The 23,670-nt window shown below is 40.8% G+C and overlaps 2 long non-coding RNA genes across 2 annotated transcripts; both read right to left on the bottom strand.

Annotated features, from left to right (window-relative positions):
• Positions 1-1,573: 1,573 nt before the first annotated feature.
• On the bottom strand, positions 1,574-5,807 carry LOC148934281 (uncharacterized). The gene is made up of 2 exons (XR_016136778.1): positions 2,264-5,807; positions 1,574-1,803 (listed from the first exon to the last, which is right to left on the bottom strand). It is a non-coding gene; the product is annotated as an uncharacterized LOC148934281 (long non-coding RNA).
• Positions 5,808-11,508: 5,701 nt separating this feature from the next.
• LOC148934280 (uncharacterized) lies at positions 11,509-14,604 on the bottom strand. The gene is made up of 2 exons (XR_016136774.1): positions 12,199-14,604; positions 11,509-11,738 (listed from the first exon to the last, which is right to left on the bottom strand). It is a non-coding gene; the product is annotated as an uncharacterized LOC148934280 (long non-coding RNA).
• Positions 14,605-23,670: the final 9,066 nt, after the last annotated feature.

Below are 23,670 nucleotides of genomic sequence, written 5' to 3'. Positions count from 1 at the left end.
TATAATAAAGTAAGAGAGATGACAAAGTTGGAGAGAGGAGTGAGTTATTTTTTGCTGAAAAAGGAAACGTCCCACTTAGATTGGAACGAAGGGAGTATGTTTTAATATACGTGAAAATAAGTCTCACATGCGTTCAGTCATGCGCTACTTTAACTTGTCAATGTGTGTTGGCTTTTTATGTTATTAATAAACGGGGGAAGATGTCTCGGGTAGCGATGGTTTACATTCAAGATTGACTAGTATTGTTTCTTGATAGATACGTGTCTCGGTTTGCTGGAGTTGATATTATTTCCAAAAGTTCTGGTTATAAATCTTAACGCTTTAATAAATTTTAACACTCTTTGGAAAAGAAATCAATTAGATTAAAGTTGTTCAACAAGCTTGATTAATTAACGGATATAGAATATCTTAAATGCGAGAAATAGAAATTTATTAAGTATTCAGAATTTGTAATTCAATACTCTCTCCGTCCCCTAATAATTGTCCACTTTGATTCCACACAGATTTTAAGAAATGTAAATGAAAGTGGGTTGAAAAGGTTATTGGAATATGAGTCCCACTTTTATATTTTAATCTATACATATATAAAAGACGAGTTTTGAGAGGTTTTGAATAGATATTTTGTGCAAGGGATGTAAATGAAATAATTAAAAATAAATTTTGATTAAGCAAATTTAGTTGTGGAAAATTTTAATGCAACAGTTACAATGACTATTCCCATTGATTACTTTTAATTCATTTCATTTGGTAGTAAAAGTGAAGGGGTTGGCAGCGGAAGCGCTCACATAAATCAATGACATAATAATTCTGATCTATTTAGCAGATTATTTAGACAAATTCTATTCGCGTAATTATCACATGTATCATGCTCATAACTCAAATAAAAACATTCTTTAAATTAATTGAAACCTAAAACATGCTTTTCTAGGGTTTAGCCATTATACCTTGATGATTCTCCAAAGAATCGAAGATAGCTTGCGCCTTCTCCACGTGAAGATCTTGTTAGAGTTTGTATTCTAGAAAACACGTTTCGAGTGATTGAATACTGTAAAACTCTTATTTTATTTTCCAATAAATAAAACAGATTATTTTTGTCATAATGTTGTTATGTTTTACATTTAATGGATGTTAATGCATGTTTAAATGTATAAGTTAACTTAACAAAGTCTAAGTCTTTGTTTTAGTAGACCGGTTGTGGGTGTCGTCCACTTTAAGGTAACACGGTCAGTTCTAAACAAAGAAAAAGATGAATTTCACAACCTAGATGGAATTTGACTACCCATCGAGAAAGGTTGCAATGTCAGTCCGCATATTTCTAAGCCTTACTGAAATAAGATGACATTGGTGTGGTATAGCACTGAACGGATCTAACAGCAAGACTTGCCTTAGGCTATCTACTGAAAGGCGAGGTCTTGATAAATATTTATTTCTTAATTAATGTAGGTTAGCATTGAGCATACGGTATTGATTATGCACTGCTTTGACTTATCAAATTGTCACGACCACAACTCCCTAGTGCTAGTGAGCGTAGCTATTTCGCGACTAAAAATTCTCAATAATCAAGGGACAACAATAAAAGGATGAAATCACTTAGATCAATAGTATCAAAGGCATATGGGTTCATAGTCAAAACGTGTTCAGAGTATCAAGACTAAGTTCATAGCTTTCTAGCACATAATTCTAGATTTGCAGCGGAAGAGTCCAAGACAAAATAGCACGTATGAAGACATGCTACTTTGGGTTACCTAACTACTTATTTAAAAGCCTTGTCCCAACACCTTCGCCTCCTCGTACACGTTCAACCTGCACATTTGAAAATAACATGCAGGGCTGAGTATTTGATATACTCAGTGGGCACATTGCCAAAAATGGTTTTATCTTTAATTGTCAATGCCAGAGTTGAGTGATCACGGGGTTTTACTTAAAAAGACCCGAGTCACTAAAATACTTTTCCTTTAGTAAAGATTTGATTGCGCAATCACGTAACATAGATATACCATATCTGAACCTTGTGTGAACCGGGAATGTGGCCACATTCCACGACGGTCACTGGACCGGCCAACCCCTTTTGTTAGCTCACGGTCCCCTTATGTGTACACTAGTCCGAGTAGGGTTTGCGGCCCTACTGGGACCCGAATTCGATTTAACTTGAATTGGCATAGCCAAGCAGATAGGTAATCATAAAACAAAACATGGCATGACAACATACTTGAGCAAAGAATCACATTTTCATACTAAAAACACGTTTTAAAAGAATGCCCACCTCAAAAGCTAAAGCTCTTTCCGTAATTTCCTTAACTTGGCCTTAGATGACGTTCGTAGACGCCCCTTTAGGAAATAACATAATACTTAATTAGACTTTGATAAATCAATTAAGCTTAAACGTGGATGCATCCTAAGTGCGTGCTCTTTTGTTCTTTTCCTTAAAATTTTCTAGAAAGGTTATAGAATTCTTGAATATTAATTAAATCAGTAGATTTAATTAATTTAAACCAAATGCTTAACTAGAGGGTGTTACCTCCTATGCCATTTATTCAAGCACTAAAATAAATCCGAGGTCTATTTATTGTTAGCGTAAAAGTTCTCAAATATTAATTATTCGAGCACTTAAGCTAAGATCCGGAAAGTTCTATTTTTCTCGAAAACAAAAACTTGAGCATTTAATAATGTATGGATTCTTTAAATAAAATCCCTTGTCAAATCTTTTCTTTGAATTTTCTTAAGGTGCGTCGCGGGGCGTCGCCGGTCGGCTTTCACATCTTACTTTAACATTTTTCCATCTTCGGAAACTGGATAAATTATTCGAAATAATTAATTGAGCTCCGACTCAAGTCCTTAAATTAAATTCCAAACCAACAAAAAAAAAAAAAAAAGGTCATCGGCCCAATTATTTAATCTTGGTCCATACTCTAATTAAATTAGTGGCCCAAATTAATACTATCACTAGCCCAAACATAAAAATAAAACAAGAGGCCCAACAACTAAAAAAAGGAAACCCAACTACTCTATCACTAATCCATCGGCCTCTCTCTACCATAAATCACAAAATCCCCAATTCAACAACACACCCAACCCTAGCTTTGAAGAGAAATCCGGCGGCGCCTCTGTTCACGCCGCCTCTCGCCGCTGCCTCCGGCGGCGTCCCTCTCTTCTCTCTAAGTTACAAGGATCGAGAAGCAGCGCCTCTCATCTTCCCCTGCGGTCTCCGGCGAATTCGCCGCTCGTTGCCATTCGCCGCTGCCCCCTTCGCGAGGCAGCTACGACACTCACCGGAGACTCACGTCTGTTGCCTCTGGCTCACGCTCCCGTCCTCGGCGAGTCCAGCAGCAGAGAGGAGGCATCGCCCCCTTGACTCCCCCTCTCGACTGCTACACAACAGTGCAGCACCTCCAGCCAGCCGCCAGCCCTGGAACGACGACGAGCTGGTGCCGTTGCTGCCACGCGGCTGAGGCCTCGCCGCTTTTCCGCGGCAGCATCCGTCATCGCCGTCCAAGGCTCGGGGAGCGACAGCTGCTGCTCCGCGGTGATCCTCCGGGCTCCGTCGCTGCCGGGCAGCCCTTCTAAGCTAAGTCTCGTATTTAAGTCCTTAGTTTACATTTTATTCTAGATTTCCATTTTGGAGCATGTCCTCTATGATGTTAGAGAATCTTGGCTAAAGTTCTTTAAAGTTGTGATTTTGGGGAAAGTTTAGTTCATTGGAAGGAGTTTTGATTATTATGAAAGTTGCTAAAAGCAAATCTTAAGCCTACTGTATCTCGAAAGCTACTTAAGATTTGGAAATTCTAATATGCCGTGCCTACTTGTTCTCAAATGTTCGTGCTTTCATGTTTCTATAAGTATGGTGGGGAAGAGAGGGTGTTATACCTCTTGTTGCAGTAGCTATCCTCTTACAAAACTTCTGCTCCTAACTCTTCCAAGATCACTTGCCACTCTGGAACTCCTTGTTGTGAAGTAAGGGAAGTGGTGAGTGGTGAAGGGAAACAAGTATTGAAGGGGAAGACATTTATATAAGCTGCTGCTGCAGTTTGTTGAGATATGGCAGAAATCGAATCTGCATTCTTTGGCTCTTTGTTCACATTGGTTGGCTGTTTGTGAGATAGTACTTGTGAAGAAATAATGGCTGTCGTACCTCTTGTTGTTATCCTGCAGCAAATTATACTTGAGGATTGGCTATATTGAGTACCTAGTACTCGGCCATTAATCCTCTCTGTTTGCTTGTGGCTGGACTTGTTTGCTTGAAGCTGGACTTACCCCTTTTTGGCAGTCTTTGGTCTCTTATCAAAAGAGATGTTGTCCCATTTCTTTAATTAGTAGCACTTAATTCCTTTTGTTTCTTAGTAGCTTAAGCTAGTCTCTTTATTGCAGGATGGGGAGGGGGCTTGAGCTGCCAAGCGGCTGTTCGAGATGTCTTGATGCCTCGGCCCGACGGTTGATCGGATGGGGCCGCGACTTCCAGCCCGGAAGGAGAGACCGATTTCATTTGATTAATGCACGTTTTATCTTCCCTTTTCTTGTTTCCTTTATTTGAGGATTTGATCCATGTAACATATTTATTATTAATTTTTGTTCACTGAAATAAGCCTTGTTCTATGTATTGAAGTGTTTTGATGGTTAGTTGTTCTCTTATTGAAAAAGAAAACTACACGAAAAGAGAGGACGTTACATTTCTAGTTCCATATTAATATATCGAAAGCAAACTAATGGTGCGGGTATTACAATCTACCCTCCTTAACGAAAATTTCGTCCCGAAATTTGCTTATGTCACTTAAAAAGTTCTGGGTACTTTTCCTTCATTTTGTCTTCCAATTCCCACGTAGCTTCCTCGTGACCATGATGCTTCCATAAAACTTCCACTGTTACAATGGACTTATTCCTCAATTCCTTGACCTTCCTATCCAAGATTGCATCTGGCTTCTCTTCATAGCTTAAGTCTGGTTCCAAAACCATCTCCTCTTGGTGGACTATGTGTTTTGGGTCGAACACATATTTCCTCAATTGAGATACGTGAAAAACATTGTGCACGTTCCCGAAACTCGGCGGGAGTGCCAATCTGTACGCCACAGAAGCGACTTCTTCTAGAATCTCGTAGGGTCCGATGAAACGTGGTCTTAGCTTGCCCTTGACGCCGAATCTCGAAATCCCTTTAGACGGAGATACCTTTAGAAAAAACTTTGTCTCCCGCCTTGAACTGCAGGCCGGTTCGGCGAGCATCCGCGTAAGACTTCTGCCTGTCTTGAGCTTCCTTGATTCTCTCACGGATCTGGCGGACGATCTCTATCATTTCCTCTACAGAATCTGGTCCAAGCGTCTTTCTCTCACCGACCTCATCCCAATAAAGTGGTGATCTACATTTCTTTCCATACAATGCTTCATTTGGGGCCATGTTTATAGATGCTGATAACTGTTGTTGTAAGCAAACTCTATAAATGGTAGTACTAGCTCCAAGTTTCCTCCACGGTTGAGCACTACGGCTCTCAGCATATCTTCCAAGGTCTGGATTGTCCTCTCAGACTGCCCATCAGTCTGTGGATGGAATGCCGTACTGAATTCAATCTGGTGCCTAGCTCTTGCTGCAAGCTTATCCAAATCTAGAAGTAAATTTCGGATCACGGTCTGATGTGATCGTCACCGGTATTCCATGTAATCGTATGATCTCTTGCACATAGATTTGAGCTAACTTGTTCGATTCGTAAGTAATACGAACTGGTACGAAGTACGCGCTTTTGGTGAGGCGATCTATAATCACCCAAATAGCAATCCTGTCACGAAGTGCGCGCTTTTGTGACCTTGGTAACCCTGTCATGAAGTCCATAGCAATGTGTTCCCATTTCCACTCGGGGATTTCTAGGGGTTGCAATTTCCCATAGGGTCGTTGATGTAGAGCCTTCACTTGTTGACATGCTAGGCACCTTTCTACAAACGACGCTATGCTCCTCTTTATGCCATCCCACCGAAACTGCTTCTTCATATCTTGATACATTTTCGTACTTCCTGGGTGGGCAGTATAGGGTGTTTCATGCGCTTCGCTCATGATCTCATTTCTGAGAACCTCGTCATCGGGTACACATAATCTCCCTTCAAAAGTGAGGGCGTCATCCGCTTCTTCATGATAACTCACCTCTTTTCCCGACCTCACTTTAAGACGAACTTTCTCTAATGCTTCATCACTCCTTTGAGCCTCAACAATTCTGGCCCTTAAGTCTGGTTCAATCACTAAAGTGGCGGTCCTACTTTCCACCGTCTCTGGTGCTCTTACTACCTCCAGTCGCATCTTAGCAAATTCCCGTATGAGCTCCTCATTCTGTGTGAGGAAGGTGGCCACTTGGGGCATAGTCTTCCTGCTCAAGGCATCTGCCACTACATTGGCCTTGCCTAGGTGGTAATTTATACCACAGTCATAATCCTTGACTAATTCGAGCCATCTGCGTAGTCGCATGTTTAAATCCTTCTGCTCGAAGAAGTACTTAAGGCCCTTATGGTCCGTGAAGATCTCACATCGAACTCCGTAGAGGTGATGTCTCCAAATCTTCAAGGCATGTACCACTGCTGCTAGTTCCAGGTCATGAGTGGGGTAATTTAGCTCGTGTGGCCTGAGTTGGCATGACGCGTACGCAATCACCTTGCCATTCTGCATCAGTACGCATCCGAGTCCGGTCTTTGATGCATCGGTGTACACCACATAGTCTGCTCCTGGTGCTGGCACGGCTAAGACTGGTGCGGTGGTCAATTTTTCTTTTAACAACTGGAAGCTTGCCTCACACTCCGGCGTCCAATTGACCTTAGCTCCTTTCTTGAGCTGTTGAGTCATTGGTCTGGCTATTTTAGAAAATCCTTCAATAAACCTTCGATAATATCCAGCCAAACCTAAGAAACTTCGAATCTCATTATGTGTTGTTGGTGACTGCCAACGTTGTACTGCTTCCACCTTTGTAGGGTCTACTCGGATCCCTTCTGCCGTTACTATATGTCCAAGGAAATTCACCTCGTTAAGCCAGAACTCACACTTGCTAAACTTAGCATAGAGCTTTTCGGCTCTCAACGTCTCTAAGGTGGTTCTCAGATGTTCCTCGTGTTCATTCTCGTTCTTCGAATAGATAAGTACATCATCTATAAAGACTAGGACGAACTTGTCCAAGTATGGGTGGAACACGCGGTTCATTAGGTCCATGAACACCGCCGGAGCATTTGTAAGCCCAAAAGGCATTACAGTGAATTCGTAATGGCCATATCTGGTGCGGAACGCCGTCTTGGGTACATCGTCATGTCGGACCTTCAGTTGGTGATAGCCTGATCTCAAGTCCATTTTTGAGAATACACCGGCCCCTCGAAGTTGGTCAAAAAGGTCATCAATCCTCGGTAGAGGATACTTGTTCTTGAGCGTCAGCTTGTTCAACTCTCGGTAGTCGATACACATTCTCAGTGTTCCGTCCTTCTTCTTTACGAAGAGCACTGGTGCGCCCCATGGTGACACACTGGGTCGGATGAAGCCTAGGTCTAGTAGTTCCTGTAACTGTATCTTGAGTTCTTCTAACTCTTTAGACGCCATTCTGTATGGTGCCTTCGATACTGGGGCCGATCCTGGTTTGAGATCGATTGTGAATTCTAATTGCCTGTCTGGCGGCAATCCAGGTAGTGCGTCTGGGAAGACATCTGGAAAATCTCGTACCACTGCTACATCTTCAATCTTACGGTCCTCTTTCTCTTCTCCATTCAGATAAACGAGGTATGCAGAGCATCCTTTCCTTATCATAGTGGCCGCTTGTAGCGCAGAAACTATGGACTTTCGTCGCCTCACGGATATTCCGTGAAAGATTGTGGGTTCTTTCTCTGGGTATTGCACAGAGATCTGCCTTTCCTTACAAAGAATGGTAGCGTAGTTCTCGGCTAACTAATCCATTCCCAATATGATGTCGACGTTCCACATCAACATTACATGTAAATTGTGAGCCACTAGCTTAAGGTTTCCCATAGTGAATTCTACGTTCGAGCAAGTTCGTGAGGTATCTTTAAGGCCTCCTATGGGTGAGAACACCCTCATCTTATGTTCGATTTCATCAGTAGGCAATTCTAAAGTATCCACGCAAGGTGCTGACATGAAAGAATGACAATAGGTATGTTGAGGAGAGTTCCCATACTTGCTAAATTGTCTTGCTCTTGGTTCCCTGCTCAATCTTAGGCTGCTTCTGCCTCGGTGCAGTAACTATAGTCTGAGTGGGAAACCTCTGGCGTAGCTGCCGCTGGTGATATAGTGATTAGGACTGTCCTTCTTCTTGGCTCAGCTTGAAGTGCCCGCAACTACGGACGCTGCCCTTAATAGTCCTGCCGCCCTCCTGTCCTAGTATTCTTGTTCGGCATTCCCTGGAGAAATGTCCGCTTCTGCCACAATTAAGGCATCTGTGTGTCCTAACTCTGCACTCTCCACGGTGGTTCCATCTGTGTGCTATTGCTTCTTATTCTCATTTGAAGTACGTTTCCATTTTCCTGATCGTTCCTTCATTCATTGGTTTTATTGCGCCATATCTCAGACAATTTTCCTCTTGTCGAAGACATCCGTTCATTAAAACGTAATCTGTGAGAGTGTTCATATTTTCACTAGATTTCGTTACCTAACGATGATCTTGATCTCCATTTCCTCGTGGCTCTCCTAGTTCACTTTGTTATTTGTGCCCCAAACGATTAATCACTTAGATAAATAAGTCTTGTGCAACGAAAAGTCATTAGGTCTGTACGTATATAAGATTCCTTTACATTTCTCTTTTTGTGGCCTATATTCTATGCATATAGCGTAACGATCCATCCCATAGCAGCTCGTGACCGGTGGCACACAAGTGCGAAAAGTCCAAACAACTATGCCCTTCGTGATTGCCTTGTACTAAGAACTCGATGATTAATCAAACAGTCTTAACTTGGATAGGTACTGATGTCACCTAGAAGAAGCATGACTGCAAATTTCTTTTATTGAAAGGACTATAGAATATCCAAAGGGATAAGAATAACATCTCTTGCTCGACTGTTGTGAATTTTCATCATCAATTTGCAACAATTGATTTTTTTTTGAAAGAAAGAACTGGGTTCAATTGAACTCATCGTGTCAATTCAAAAAAAACTAGGCGGCCCCAATGGTTTTAGATAAACCCATCGAATTTGAAAACTCACTTCTGATGGGAGCTTGAAAGAACATGGGGTAGGTCATGAGAATAAGATGATACTTTATTAACTCTCAATTTCCATAGTAGGTTGTCAAACAAGATAGTTCAATTGTCCGCTCAACTTGACTAGATCCGGACATCAAGGATGATGGTTTCAACATGTCAAGACCTTAGATGATTAGTCATAGGAGGGTTTAGAAATGTAAACAATTGCCATGAATTAACGTTGATCATGGTTCACCAACGTCATAATGTGGAAATCATGGAAATACATCCATGGATTCACAGGTAGCGACCAAAGTGAAAGAAATATTTTTGGAAAAGTCAACTACCATCAAGGAAAGAAAAAAAAATGCAATACATTAGCCTTAACTTAGTGTTTCAGAAAGAAATCATGAGCTAGAAACAATGCATGTAGTGGAACTGGGCTAAAAATTTACCCATATAAGCACGAAATAGTCACAATATGGTTGCCAAATAAGAAGGTGAACAAAAGTTCCACTTAATGTGCCATTCTCCGAGGAGAAATGTCTGAACAATAAGCAACTTAAGGGTGAAGTTATATCATGAGAGTTAAAGAAACCATGATATTAATCTTGCAAAATGATGGGGCGTAGGAGACAACAACCAACAAAGATAATTGAGAACATATGAGTTCTTCTGAATTTAGAATTTGAAAGTGAGTCACCACTTTCGTTGAAAAAAAAAAATGATAGTGACTTATTACTTGCCAAAATGCGAGTCAATCAAAAGTCTTAAATAGACGGCAAGACACCCTTGTTAAGGATGTTCAAAATGAGATTATTTTGAAGGGAATGGTCGTAAGCAACTTTAGAATCGAAGGTTTATGATCGAAGCTTATGAATTCGACACTTTACATTTTCTAAACAAGGAGCTCAACTACTATAGTCAACCAACTGAAAGCGAGTCACAACTCTCATAGGATAGGAAAAAGTGAGGCATTACTTGCATAAATGCAAGTCAATCTAAAGTATAAGGTAGACGAGGGCATTTTCATTAAGGAGGTTCATAGAAAGAAATTGATTGGAATCCAAGTAAGTACTGTTGATCATAATCATCTGTTCAGTTATGTGACACTCCCTTGTTTGCTCTTTCGGAGCTCGGACATGATCAGGGCGTTATAGGAAACCATACATTCCAAGCTAGGATTCCTGGTGTTACCACTAATAACTGTCGTTGAAGGTCATATTTTCATAATGTTCTCGACAAGTCAGGACGGCCATTCTCGTAAAACATTGCACTCTTCATCGTGCTTCACAGCGTGCTATAAGCATTGTTTCTAGATCGCGTAGCCTCCTTGACTTGCTACGCAAGACTGGATCACTTAATTAGATCGTAGGTACGTTATCTTTTCGTGTAAGGATACACCTCCTTTACTGGATCGAGGGTACGTTCATTTCGGTTATGATTGAGATCATGAAGACAAAGGGAACTTCATGTTGTTCACATCATTTAAAACGTTCAACAGACGCCCATGTGCCGTAGGTAGTTTCTCGTATCTCGTGTGATCGTTACCATCTAAGAATAGATGGGTTATTTATAAATTGTTAGGTTCATTCTTGTAAATTTGGAATTGTTCCAATTACAACATCATGGATCGTGGTCTCGTCAAGAGATAGGGTAGAGGAAAAGGTGTGGGGTCCACTTTTAGACACATTCATCTATATTTCCTCATTCTTAAAACAAAATTAGGGGTTTGCCCTAACTTGCATATACTTGTTCATTTTATCGCTTAGAAAAGCGGTAAGGAAGTCATCAACTTACAACACTGTTCAAGAGCGTTTAGTCTAACGTCCTTCTTAGGCATTCTATGTTCGCATGCGTTAGTCATTCCGTAACTTTCTAAAAGGCTCCTTAATCTATCATCATACTTCACATAATCGAGCATGCGTAATTAATAATACTTTAGCATTTGTCTCAAGACATCTTTATGCTTAACATTTTAAACTTGAAATTCTATAGTTCATAGGAAAATTGAAATTTACATGCTTTTCCTTGAAAACCTTGAATGTTTTCACAACATCTTCAGAAAGAAATCATTTTTCCTCTTATCAAGTTCTTTCATGGATAACTGAAAATTTTCTGGTAAGAACTTCTTTCTTACCTCATTGCTGCAGTTGAACGTGACGAGTCGAGGTGTTGGGTCCCTTTAAGCTTTCCATTTTAGTACTATTCTAGTCTAGTACTATCATTCTAGACTAAGGCTTGAAAAGAAGGTTCTTGGGTCCAGAGCGAAAGAACGTTGCTCTGATACCACTCTGTCACGACCACAACTCCCTAGTGCTAGTGAGCGTAGCTATTTCGCGACTAAAAATTCTCAATAATCAAGGGACAACAATAAAAGGATGAAATCACTTAGATCAATAGTATCAAAGGCATATGGGTTCATAGTCAAAACGTGTTCAGAGTATCAAGACTAAGTTCATAGCTTTCTAGCACATAATTCTAGATTTGCAGCGGAAGAGTCCAAGACAAAATAGCACGTATGAAGACATGCTACTTTGGGTTACCTAACTACTTATTTAAAAGCCTTGTCCCAACACCTTCGCCTCCTCGTACACGTTCAACCTGCACATTTGAAAATAACATGCAGGGCTGAGTATTTGATATACTCAGTGGGCACATTGCCAAAAATGGTTTTATCTTTAATTGTCAATGCCAGAGTTGAGTGATCACGGGGTTTTACTTAAAAAGACCCGAGTCACTAAAATACTTTTCCTTTAGTAAAGATTTGATTGCGCAATCACGTAACATAGATATACCATATCTGAACCTTGTGTGAACCGGGAATGTGGCCACATTCCACGACGGTCACTGGACCGGCCAACCCCTTTTGTTAGCTCACGGTCCCCTTATGTGTACACTAGTCCGAGTAGGGTTTGCGGCCCTACTGGGACCCGAATTCGATTTAACTTGAATTGGCATAGCCAAGCAGATAGGTAATCATAAAACAAAACATGGCATGACAACATACTTGAGCAAAGAATCACATTTTCATACTAAAAACACGTTTTAAAAGAATGCCCACCTCAAAAGCTAAAGCTCTTTCCGTAATTTCCTTAACTTGGCCTTAGATGACGTTCGTAGACGCCCCTTTAGGAAATAACATAATACTTAATTAGACTTTGATAAATCAATTAAGCTTAAACGTGGATGCATCCTAAGTGCGTGCTCTTTTGTTCTTTTCCTTAAAATTTTCTAGAAAGGTTATAGAATTCTTGAATATTAATTAAATCAGTAGATTTAATTAATTTAAACCAAATGCTTAACTAGAGGGTGTTACCTCCTATGCCATTTATTCAAGCACTAAAATAAATCCGAGGTCTATTTATTGTTAGCGTAAAAGTTCTCAAATATTAATTATTCGAGCACTTAAGCTAAGATCCGGAAAGTTCTATTTTTCTCGAAAACAAAAACTTGAGCATTTAATAATGTATGGATTCTTTAAATAAAATCCCTTGTCAAATCTTTTCTTTGAATTTTCTTAAGGTGCGTCGCGGGGCGTCGCCGGTCGGCTTTCACATCTTACTTTAACATTTTTCCATCTTCGGAAACTGGATAAATTATTCGAAATAATTAATTGAGCTCCGACTCAAGTCCTTAAATTAAATTCCAAACCAACAAAAAAAAAAAAAAAAGGTCATCGGCCCAATTATTTAATCTTGGTCCATACTCTAATTAAATTAGTGGCCCAAATTAATACTATCACTAGCCCAAACATAAAAATAAAACAAGAGGCCCAACAACTAAAAAAAGGAAACCCAACTACTCTATCACTAATCCATCGGCCTCTCTCTACCATAAATCACAAAATCCCCAATTCAACAACACACCCAACCCTAGCTTTGAAGAGAAATCCGGCGGCGCCTCTGTTCACGCCGCCTCTCGCCGCTGCCTCCGGCGGCGTCCCTCTCTTCTCTCTAAGTTACAAGGATCGAGAAGCAGCGCCTCTCATCTTCCCCTGCGGTCTCCGGCGAATTCGCCGCTCGTTGCCATTCGCCGCTGCCCCCTTCGCGAGGCAGCTACGACACTCACCGGAGACTCACGTCTGTTGCCTCTGGCTCACGCTCCCGTCCTCGGCGAGTCCAGCAGCAGAGAGGAGGCATCGCCCCCTTGACTCCCCCTCTCGACTGCTACACAACAGTGCAGCACCTCCAGCCAGCCGCCAGCCCTGGAACGACGACGAGCTGGTGCCGTTGCTGCCACGCGGCTGAGGCCTCGCCGCTTTTCCGCGGCAGCATCCGTCATCGCCGTCCAAGGCTCGGGGAGCGACAGCTGCTGCTCCGCGGTGATCCTCCGGGCTCCGTCGCTGCCGGGCAGCCCTTCTAAGCTAAGTCTCGTATTTAAGTCCTTAGTTTACATTTTATTCTAGATTTCCATTTTGGAGCATGTCCTCTATGATGTTAGAGAATCTTGGCTAAAGTTCTTTAAAGTTGTGATTTTGGGGAAAGTTTAGTTCATTGGAAGGAGTTTTGATTATTATGAAAGTTGCTAAAAGCAAATCTTAAGCCTACTGTATCTCGAAAGCTACTTAAGATTTGGAAATTCTAATATGCCGTGCCTACTTGTTCTCAAATGTTCGTGCTTTCATGTTTCTATAAGTATGGTGGGGAAGAGAGGGTGTTATACCTCTTGTTGCAGTAGCTATCCTCTTACAAAACTTCTGCTCCTAACTCTTCCAAGATCACTTGCCACTCTGGAACTCCTTGTTGTGAAGTAAGGGAAGTGGTGAGTGGTGAAGGGAAACAAGTATTGAAGGGGAAGACATTTATATAAGCTGCTGCTGCAGTTTGTTGAGATATGGCAGAAATCGAATCTGCATTCTTTGGCTCTTTGTTCACATTGGTTGGCTGTTTGTGAGATAGTACTTGTGAAGAAATAATGGCTGTCGTACCTCTTGTTGTTATCCTGCAGCAAATTATACTTGAGGATTGGCTATATTGAGTACCTAGTACTCGGCCATTAATCCTCTCTGTTTGCTTGTGGCTGGACTTGTTTGCTTGAAGCTGGACTTACCCCTTTTTGGCAGTCTTTGGTCTCTTATCAAAAGAGATGTTGTCCCATTTCTTTAATTAGTAGCACTTAATTCCTTTTGTTTCTTAGTAGCTTAAGCTAGTCTCTTTATTGCAGGATGGGGAGGGGGCTTGAGCTGCCAAGCGGCTGTTCGAGATGTCTTGATGCCTCGGCCCGACGGTTGATCGGATGGGGCCGCGACTTCCAGCCCGGAAGGAGAGACCGATTTCATTTGATTAATGCACGTTTTATCTTCCCTTTTCTTGTTTCCTTTATTTGAGGATTTGATCCATGTAACATATTTATTATTAATTTTTGTTCACTGAAATAAGCCTTGTTCTATGTATTGAAGTGTTTTGATGGTTAGTTGTTCTCTTATTGAAAAAGAAAACTACACGAAAAGAGAGGACGTTACATTTCTAGTTCCATATTAATATATCGAAAGCAAACTAATGGTGCGGGTATTACACAAATGGTGCGGGTTTTTCGTAACCCAATTATCCTGATATATTGGGCAGTGGTGATCGATATCTAGCGGTGCTAGGATTGCTATTATATTGAATCGTGCGCGAGCTGAGTCTCGCTTGATAATGTCCTCAAGAGGAGCGCGAAACGAGGTTTTATTATTCGGAACCTAGCTAGTTGGAGTGTGATTACTCTATGAATAATAAATAAGCGTTTCATGCTAAGTCCACTCTTGGAATTAATAAGAAGTTAATTAATTAAGTCAATAGCAGACATTAATTAATTAATGGACATTTTAATCTTAAGCACGGGAAATGAAAGTTAAACGGAAACCCGGATTACTTGTAATTTCGGATTTGGATGGGGAGAGTTCAATATTACTTCTGTAGTGGCTGCTCGTAATATTCCAATTATAACTTATATTAAATTGTGGGTTCAATTTAATTAGTAAAAAGTAAATTGGATGAGCCCATATCCAAAACCTTCCATAGATCCCTGTCTGGGCCCAAAAGGAACTTAATATAAATAGGAGAATAAAGGAGACAGAAAACAATAATTTCTCATCATTGTAATTTTCGAAAATCCCTTCTCCAGCTGAGGAGATTTTCGAATTCCTCTCCTATTCCGAAAAGGATTTCTTCTGTCTTCTTTATTTAAGTCCTAGTATTCTAGTAAGATCAGCCCACACTGATATTGGGATACAGTTCGGGAACCAGAGAGAAGATTTGTGGTTTAGTACTCAAAGCATCACGTGGAGAAGAAGCTAGCCATCTTCAATTCTTTGGAATATTAATTAGGTATTTTTCTGCTCCGTAGAAAAGCATGTTTTAGGTTTCAATATTCTTAAAGCATGATTGATTCAAGTTATGAGCATGATACATGTGATAATTACGCGAATAGCTTTTGTCTAAATAATCTGCTAAATAGATCTGATTATTATGTGATTGATTTATTCACGCACGCTTCCGCTGCCAGCACCTTCAATTGGTATCAGAGCCAGTCTTTGGCTCTGATTATTTGGATTTAAATTTCGCGAAATTCATGTATGCATGTCTTATTTGATTACGAAGCATGTTCTTGTGTTTTTGTTATTTTTGTTTATGCATGTTGAACTCAAGAACATTCGAATCATAGAACTTGAATTTCGAACGCACGAGATGTGCGATTCGTCGGCGTTTACGCCGGGACGAATCGCACTACATGCGATCGGAGTAGGGTTGTCGAATTGAGTGGGAGCCGAGGGTCACGGGTAAGGGGCGACGCGCCGGTGAGATTGGACTCGCGCGCGCCACCGGCCGAACCCGCCAAACCCTAGCCGGCCCCGATCACAGCTCGACTATCGCCGACGTAAAAGTGGGAGCCGAGGGGCGATGATCTCGCGGCGACGCGCCGACGATCATGGGCTCGTGCGCGCCGCCGGTCGAGACCGCGACCCCGAGCCGGAGTGTGTTGCAAGTCGCGCGGAGGAGACCAGGTGCGGCGGCTCGTCCGAGAGCTGCCGAGGCGCCGAGAGGTCACCGGAAATAGCAAACCCTAACCCTAACCCTAGCAAAACCTAACCTTAGTCGCCTAGCCCTGACGTCGCCGGACCGAGAGCAGCCATGCCTCTCGAGGCAGCTGCTGGTTCTCGCGTGAGTCGCCGGGGCAGTGGGAGATCGCCGGAAAAGGCGCGGCTTCGGCCGCGTTTCTGGCTGACGTGCGACGGAGGGATATCGCGGCGGTCATACGCCGGGAAGGAGGGAGGAGGAAGCGCGCGCCTTCGGGCGCGGCCTACCGGCGGCGGTCGGGCGGCGAATTCGTCGCCCCGGCGAGCGTCTCCGGAGGATGTCTTCAAATCTTCGTCGTGTAGATTCGTGCCAACCTCGAATCGCAAGATATTGACGAAAGATTATTTTGATGATTATTTAATTCCTTAATTAATAGAAATCATTAAAAATAATATTATTTAATGAAATAAAATATTTTGGGAAGATTTCCCTATATTTTAGGAATATTTGGATTATTTTCTATATCTATGAATATTTTATATCCTAGATGATATAGATGAGAATAATTTAATAGTTTCCTAAATATAATATATCTAGAATCTATAATAAGATAGATATATAAGATTACATTAAATAATATAATTTAATATTCTTCCTAAATCTTGAACTTGGATATTATATGAATTTAATTTTTCATGTCTAATTAAGATTATAAATAATGTATTTTATTTTAGATATATCTTATAGTATGACATGAATAAGAATTAATTTCTAGATTAATAATTCCTAAAACTAAGACTTTAAAGATTATAAAAGATTTAATTATCCAGTCAATTAAATACCAACAGAATTTAATTAGTCTTAATCTGCCTTAAGGCTAAAGGATAATTAATGAAAAACCATAACTAAAATGTCTAAGCGATAATTATCTACTTAAGGTTTATATATGGTCTCCATCGGTTGGACTGCCAAACTTTGTGAAGCTGATTTTCTAATATTATCGCCACCTACAAAGTATGGACAATAATCCTACGAAAACGGTAAGTTCATAAGGGCGGACTTCTCACATAATAAATAGAATGAACTAGAAAGTGGTTCCCAATATTATTGCCACCTGCAAAGTGGGGACAATAATCCTAAGGAACTGCAAGTTTCAGGGTTCAATCAGAATTTATGAGATAGCTTGATTTTGTTATCAGCACATGAACATTGTTATGGGAGTGTGTTGTAGAAATAAAATTCTGTAATGCTAAATCTGATGGTCGTGCTTAGGCAACATTAGGCGTGTTGACCTCCAAAGGAGGAAGATATTGATGCGTCGGTGTTGTGACCAGTAAAATTGTAAAGTTTTTGATGCGTATTAACCTCCAAAGGAGGATACAATTTATTAATTTTGCTGTTGTAAGATTTTGAAAAGTTCTATGGTTAATCTACTCAATTTCCTTACATAAGTTTATGACAAATAGTAAAATCTTCTGTTTGCAGTGCAATAAAATCCGTCAAGATGTCTTTTAATCCTCTTTCTGCCATTCTCAAAGAAAACAAACTCGAAGGCCAAAATTACATCGAATGGAAACAAAACTTGGATATCGTTCTCACAGCCGAAGAGTACAAGTTCGTGCTCACTACTCCACGCCCAGCTGTGCCGGCAGCTAATGCCGCGCATGTTAGAGTTTGTATACTAGAAATCACGTTTCGAGTGATTGAATACTGTAAAACTCTTATTTTATTTTCCAATGAATAAAACAGATTATTTTTGTCATAATGTTGTTATGTTTTACATTTAATGGATGTTAATGCATGTTTAAATGTATAAGTTAACTTAACAAAGTCTAAGTCTTTGTTTCAGTAGACCGGTTGTGGGCGTCGTCCACTTTAAGGTAATACGGTCAGTTCTAAACAAAGAAAAATATGAATTTCACAACCTAGATGGAATTAGACTACCCATCGAGAAAGGTTGCAATGTCAGTCCGCATATTTCTAAGCCTTACTGAAATAAGATGACATTGGTGTGGTATAGCACTGAACGGATCTAACAGCAAGACTTGCCTTAGGCTATCTACTGAAAGGCGAGGTCTTGATAAATATTTATTTCTTAATCAATGTAGGTTAGCATTGAGCATGGTATTGATTATGCACTACTTTGACTTATCAAATGGTGCGGGTTTTTCGTAACCCAATTATCCTGATATATTGGGCAGTGGTGATCGATATCTAGCGGTGCTAGGATTGCTATTATATTGAATCGTGCACGAGCTGAGTCTCGTTTGATAATGTCCTCAAGAGGAGCGCGAAACGAGGTTTTATTATTCGGAACCTAGCTAGTTGGAGTATGATTACTCTATGAATAATAAATAAGTGTTTCATGCTAAGTCCACTCTTGGAATTAATAAGAAGTTAATTAATTAAGTCAATAGCAGACATTAATTAATTAATGGACATATTAATCTTAAGCACGGGAAATGAAAGATAAACGGAAACCCGGATTACTTATAATTTCGGATTTGGATGGGGAGAGTTCAATATTACTTCTGTAGTGGCTGCTCGTAATATTCCAATTATAACTTATATTAAATTGTGGGTTCAATTTAATTAGTAAAAAGTAAATTGGATGAGCCCATATCCAAAACCTTCCATAGATCCCTGTCTGGGCCCAAAAGGAACTTAATATAAATAGGAGAATAAAGGAGACAGAAAAATAAGAATTTCTCATTATTGTAATTTTCGAAAATTCCTCTCCCAAGCTGAGGAGATTTTCGAAATCTTCTCCTATTCCAAAAAGGATTTCTTCTGTCTTCTTTATTTAAGTCCTAGTATTCTAGTAAGATCAGCCCACACTGATATTGGAGTACAGTTCGGGAACCAGAGAGAAGATTTGTGGTTTAGTACTCAAAGCATCACGTGGAGAAGTAGCTAGCCATCTTCAATTCTTTGGAGAATTAATTAGGTATTTTTCTGCTCCGTAGAAAAGCATGTTTTAGGTTTTCAATATTCTTAAAGCATGATTAATTCAAGTTATGAGCATGATACATGTGATAATTACGCGAATAGATTTTGTCTAAATAATCTGCTAAATAGATCTGATTATTATGTGATTTATTATGAACGCACGCTTCCGCTGCCAGCACCAACAGCGCAAGCATTGCGAGATGCGCATAGACGGTGGCATAAGGCGAATGAGATGGCTAAGTGCTATATGTTGGCTTCTATGTCATCAGTACTCAAGCATCAGCATTCAGCCATGGAAACTGCCGCCGAGATCATGACAAATCTCGCAAATCTTTTTGGTACTCAGAATCGAACGGCTAAGTCTCAAGCCTTTCGGAGTATCATGACGAAGTCTATGAAGGAAGGCTCGTCTGTGAGGCAACACGTCCTCGAGATGATGAGTCACCTCAACCAGATTGAGGTGTTGGGAGGGACAATAGATCCCGAGTCCCAGGTTACTATAATCCTTCAGAGTCTTCCCCCTAGCTTCCAGCAGTTCAAGCTCAACTTCGAGATGAACAAGCGGAATTACACTTTGGCAGAGCTGCTGACTGAACTTCAGTCGGCGGAGGACCTTATGGTTCAAGCTAAGGTGGCCATGTTGAGTTTGGCGACTAATTCCTCTGGCTCTAAGCCAAGAAAAGGAAAGAAAAAGGCACCGAACCCAGTGGCAGCTAAGAATGCTAAGGGAAAGAAGAAACAGCCGGGTGACAAGAAGCAAACTGGAAAGTGCTTCAAATGTGGAGAGAAAGGTCATTGGAAGCCAGACTGTCCTAAAAAGGGCAAGGCTACAGGTATGCACCATGCTCTAGTAGTCGAGTCATGTTTGGCTTCGACATCTACTCATACTTGGGTTATTGATACTGGAGCAACTGATCATATATGTTTTGATCCTGACTTAATGCAGGTGACAAGACGACTACATGATCGTGAGATCGAAGTCCAGCTGGGCGACGCTACGAAAGTGGCGGCCGTTGCAGTGGGAGACGTTTATTTACGTTTTTCTAGTGATAGATTTTTGATTTTGAAGAATGTTTTGTTGATACCTTCTTTTAGAAGAAATTTAATTTCAGTTTCTAAATTGTCTTTTGATGGATATTCGATTTCTTTTGATGACAATTGCGTTATTAAGAAAGATGGCTCTTATATCTGTCGTGGTATCATGGAAAGCAATCTGTACACAATCACTTCTACACAATTTAATCAACGTAAATCAGAACTCAATAATACATCGAAAATTTCTAAGAAAAGAAAAGAACCTTCAAGTTCAATGAATGACACGTACTTATGGCACCTTAGACTTGGTCATGCCAACGAAAGAAGGATTCATGCGATGGTTGATCAAGATCTCATCAAAGGTCTTGAGAAGGAACCATTTTCGAAGTGTGAATCCTGTCTCGAAGGCAAGATGACTAAGAGACCTTTTAGGTCAAAGGGAAATAGGGCCAAGGAAGTACTTGAGCTCATTCATACTGATGTGTGTGGACCAATGTCAACCGAGGCAAGGGGCGGCTATCGATACTTCGTCACCTTTATAGATGACTTCTCGAAAGTTAGATATGTCTATTTGATGCGCTACAAGTCTGAAACTTTTGACAAGTTCAAGGAGTTTAAGGCTAAAGTAGAGACGCGTCATGGTAAGACTATCAAACGACTGCGCCGGGCACACCCCAGCAGAATGGCGTAGCTGAAAGAAGGAATAGGACCTTATTAAACATGGTCCGATCGATGATGAGTTATGCACGGTTACCTACTTCGTTTTGGGGGCATGCGTTGCTTTCCGCTACCTATCTCTTAGACCACTTACCTTCTAAATCAGTTCCTACTACCCCATATGAGTTGTGGAATGGGCGAAAGCCCAATCTAGAGCATCTCAGAGTATGGGGGTGTCCGGCTCATGTATTGGAAAAGGATCCAACTAAGCTGGAATCTAGGACGGAGGTTTGTGTGTTTATAGGATACCCTAGAGGAACGAAAGCTTATGAATTCTATAGTCTCAGAGATCAGAAAGTGATTGTGAGCACTCATGCCACATTCTTAGAGGAAGACTATGTAATGAATCATAAGCCCAGCAGTGAGATAGCTCTTGATGAGCTCACTCAAGTTACAACTTCCATTAACCAAGAACAATTACCTAGTGTAACAACAACTCCAGAAATTTCAACTAATACACCAGATATTGTAGTGCCGCGCCGCAGTGGGAGGGTCTCTCATGAGCCCGATAGATACATTGGTTTGGGTGAGTGCATGGATCACTCCTCGGACAGCAATGTACTTGATCCCTGGAACTTTGCAGAAGCGCAGACAGATGTCGATCATTGCGAATGGGTGAAAGCAATGGATTCGGAACTACAATCAATGGTAGACAAAGACGTCTACGATTTGTCTGTCCTACCCGAAGGCTGTACTGCCATTGGGAGCAAATGGATATACAAACGTAAACGTGGACCCGATGGACGAGTTAAAGTCTTTAAGGCAAGACTAGTGGCTAAGGGGTATACCCAAAAGGAAGGCATCGATTACGATGAGACCTTCTCCCCAGTGGCCATGCTCAAATCGATCCGTATACTTTTGTCTATAGCAGCTTACATGGATTGGGAAGTATGGCAGATGGACGTTAAGACTGCGTTTTTAAACGGGAGTTTTGAGGAGACCATCTACATGGAACAACCCGAAGGCTATGTGGTAAAGGGCAAGGAACACATGGTTTGGAAGCTTAAGAAGGCCATTTATGGCCTCAAGCAAGCATCTAGATCATGGAACCAGTGTTTCGATCAAACTGTTCAAAAGTTTGGATTCGAGAAATGCCCAAATGAAAGTTGTGTGTATAAGAAGGTTGAAAAGGAAAATGTTATGTTCTTAGTTTTGTATGTAGATGACATTATTCTAATTGGAAACAACAAAAAGATGTTGTCATCAATGCGAACTTGGTTGTCCAGCCAGTTCGAGATGAAAGATATGGGTGATGCGGGACACATTCTCGGTATCAAGGTTCTTAGGAACCGAGGTAAGAGAATGTTGTGCTTATCCCAAGAATCTTACATCGAAACAGTACTTAGACTCTTTAGCATGCAAGATGCCAAGAAATGTTTTCTTCCTTTTAGACATGGCATCCATTTATCTCAAGAGATGTGTCCTAAGACAGCATCTGAGATAGCAGAGATGAGAAGAATACCATATGCCTCGGCAATTGGTAGTCTCATGTATGCTATGCTTTGTACTAGACCCGATATCTGCTTTGCTGTTGGCATGGTGGCAAGATATCAATCAAATCCCGGCCAAGGACATTGGACTGCCGTAAAGAACATACTCAAGTACCTTAATCGGACTAAAGACTATGTTCTAGTTTACAATGCAGCCGAGCTCTGTCCTTTAGGATATACAGATTCAGACTTTCAATCTGATGTAGATTCGAGGAAATCAACTTCCGGATATGTGTTTACCTTAGGAGGTGGAGCTGTAATTTGGAAGAGTGTAAAGCAGAAATGCATTGCAGAATCTACCATGGAAGCCGAATATGTGGCCGCTTCGGAGGCTGCAAAAGAGGCTGTTTGGCTTAAGAACTTCCTTCTGGACTTAGGTGTGGTTACGAACATGCCCAAGAGCATCACCATTTATTGCGATAATTCTGGTGCTGTGGCAAATTCGAGGGAACCACGAGCTCATAAAGCGAGCAAGCACATAGAGAGGAAGTATCATATCATTCGAGATAGAGTGCAGAGAGGAGACATACAAGTGGTCAAGATTGAGTTAGAGAACAACCTGGCAGATCCTTTCACGAAGGCACTAGCGGTAAAGCCGTATGAAAGCCATGTTGAAGGAATGGGAGTTCGACTAATTCAAGACCTCAATCCGCTTTCAGTATAAGTGGGAGATTTTAGACGTTAGCACATTTTTTTTGTATACTCGAAAGTGTTTTGAGTATAAGTGGGAGATTGTTAGAGTTTGTATACTAGAAATCATGTTTCGAGTGTTGAATACTGTAAAACTCTTATTTTATTTTCCAATAAATAAAACAGATTATTTTTGTCATAATGTTGTTATGTTTTACATTTAATGGATGTTAATGCATGTTTAAATGTATAAGTTAACTTAACAAAGTCTAAGTCTTTGTTTTAGTAGACCGGTTATGGGCGTCGTCCACTTTAAGGTAACACGGTCAGTTCTAAACAAAGAAAAAGATGAATTTCACAACCTAGATGGAATTTGACTACCCATCGAGAAAGGTTGCAATGTCAGTCCGCATATTTCTAAGCCTTACTGAAATAAGATGACATTGGTGTGGTATAGCACTGAACGGATCTAACAGCAAGACTTGCCTTAGGCTGTCTACTGAAAGGCGAGGTCTTGATAAATATTTATTTCTTAATCAATGTAGGTTAGCATTGAGCATACGGTATTGATTATGCACTGCTTTGACTTATCAAATGGTGCGGGTTTTTCGTAACCCAATTATCCTGATATATTGGGCAGTGGTGATCGATATCTAGCGGTGCTAGGATTGCTATTATATTGAATCGTGCGCGAGCTGAGTCTCGCTTGATAAT

The sequence above is a fragment of the Salvia hispanica genome, chromosome 1, assembly GCF_029641045.1.
Source record: "Salvia hispanica isolate PSC_SH4W2 chromosome 1, Shi_PSC_v1, whole genome shotgun sequence".
Classification (NCBI taxonomy): domain Eukaryota; kingdom Viridiplantae; phylum Streptophyta; class Magnoliopsida; order Lamiales; family Lamiaceae; genus Salvia; species Salvia hispanica.
This window is presented reverse-complemented; position numbering and strand designations above follow the sequence as displayed.